The sequence below is a fragment of the Scylla paramamosain genome, chromosome 20, assembly GCF_035594125.1.
Source record: "Scylla paramamosain isolate STU-SP2022 chromosome 20, ASM3559412v1, whole genome shotgun sequence".
NCBI classification, from domain to species: domain Eukaryota; kingdom Metazoa; phylum Arthropoda; class Malacostraca; order Decapoda; family Portunidae; genus Scylla; species Scylla paramamosain.
In genome coordinates this window covers 16,346,495-16,348,994 of record NC_087170.1, presented here as the reverse complement: position 1 = coordinate 16,348,994, position 2,500 = coordinate 16,346,495, and positions in this window count along the sequence as shown.

Below are 2,500 nucleotides of genomic sequence, written 5' to 3'. Positions count from 1 at the left end.
TGGATCACGCGGCTACGGCAAGTGATCGGCAGGGAATGACAGCCACAGCACCAGCAAGGAAACTAAACACGATAATGAAGGATGAAGATAATGATCACAAGAAAAAAAAATGCTTCATCCTCTCTCTCACACACACACACACACACACACACACACACACACACACACACACACACACACACACGCACCCACAAAACTAATCCACTTCCCTTGACAATCCTGTTCTTGTACATATAGTTATGAATTACTGTGTATATCTGTTTGCTAAATACATTATATTCTTTTACTGTTTTTACAATCTTTTACTCACTACCACAAAGGAAGGAAGGAAGGAAGGAAGGAAGGAAAGATGGAAAAGATAGAATGAAAGAAACCTGTACAAAGAATGAAGAAAATCATAACAACATGAAAAAATTAAGGGAGTGAGTCAGGGCACACATAAAACTAATTAAGGACACAATTAAGAAAAATCAACAGGTAAATGTACACAGAATGACGCAGGAGAGCATTAGTAATAATAATAATAATAATAATAATAATAATAATAATAATAATAATAATAATAATAATAATAATAATAATAATAATGGAAATTTTAACAGGTTCGTAGATAATAATCCAAATCCTCTTCTTGCTAAGGCTAATGACGATAGTGGTGATGATGATGGTGATAGATAAGATAAAAATAATAATGATAACAATAATAAAAATTACTAACCATCAATCGACAATCCACTAGCACTAACACGGCACTAAAATCACCACACCAGCTGCACCACTTATACAAATCACCAGTTTTGACTTACCAGTATGTCATCAGTCACTACCGCGGGCATAACTCAACTGTGTTACCGAGACCTACACGCTCCTTATCACCAAGTTAATCATTCGCCCATGCATAAGTACACTTGTTGGCTGTCCACGTGAACTATTCCGGAGCAGGAGACGAAAATAGACCTCACTGCTTGACGAAACCTCCCATTCCTTGCTGCCCATTAAACTGACTTTCCACCAAAACAACAGGATTTTAAAAAGAATTATGTAGCTTTAATCTATTAATGTATCTGAGAAGTGAGCACCTATACACATATATTACCGCTGGTATGTATGTGTTCCACTCTTTCACCCACAAGATCAGTGTTTAAGTGGTACAAGGGATACAACATGGAAGATGTAAGCAAAATTCTCAGGATCAGTAATTAGGATACAAGAAAAAATGGGTTCCTGCTTGAAAAAGTTAAGAAAGATAAAAAGGAAATGGTTCTCAAATAGAGTGGTAGATGACTCTCAGTAATCAGGTCGTTAGCGCTGAGTCGTTGTAAAACTTTTGAAATAAGATTAGACAAGTTTATATTTCAAATGATTGGTGGAACAACTTTAACGAGAGCGAAAGGTTTCTGTCAAGCCAATAATATTCACTGGATTGAAATGATGAAATAATGAACCAAGAACTCGATTCTTTTTCTTATTTTTTTCGCAGATCCATCCAGACACAGCACGCTGTGTTAAGGGAAAATGAGAATGTCTGGACCATAACCCTGATGTTATCGTTAAACTGTTGTGCAGATCGATGTGTGCCTGACTCACGTGAAGGACGAGGCAGGTTTGGGGAAAGGAGATGAGACACTAACTAAGAGGAGGGATGAGGAAGGACAGCCAGGGTTCCTCCGTCTTTGCTTTCCTATAAAAGGTGCACTAGCAAGGCGCTCATCAGTCAAGTCTTGTCTGACGAGCTTCACTCCACTGCTGACCATGATAAACTGCTACTGCTACTGCTGCGGGTGTTGCTGCTGCTGCACCAGTACTCGAGGCGCATGGACAGGCCGTGTGTCACCAAACACTTGAGGCAGAGTGGCAGAAGTGTTACTCACACACCAAACTGGCGTGCCAGTCATTAGGTCACTCTGCAGGTGAGCGTTGAGGTTCAGGTTTTGTGTGCCTCTAGGGCCTCCTGCCGCCTCAGGTGTTGTGTCTCTCAAGGGCCACCTGCCGCTTTACCAGGAGGGTCCACAACACCCTACCTCCGGGACAAGGCCTCAACACCCCATCGCCACCACCACTTGCACTAATTCCTCGCATGTCTTTCTCCCTCCATCGCTTTCTTCCTGCCTGACAGTAACTAACCCTTCCTTGCATTACAGAAGCTGTTCCTCGTCCTGGCGTGTGTGTTGGCGGCGGACGCCGTCTGCCTGGCCAGGTATTATGGCCGTCATGGAGGCAACGTTGGCGCCTATGGCGGAAACGGCGGCGCTTATGGTAGAGACGGAGGTATCTATGGCGGCTATGGCGGCTATTATGGCAATTACGGCAGCAACGGTGGATCCTATGGCGGTCATGGCGGCAATGGCGATGCATATGGCCGCTGCCATACAAACTCGCTGTAAGAACTGCAGCAAGTAAGGACCTCCCTCTTCGGACAACGCTTCCCGCAGCCCGCCGCCACAGCACCGGCGAAGCTTCAATATATTGCACTTGTGTGAAATAAAAGTACTGCAGGCAA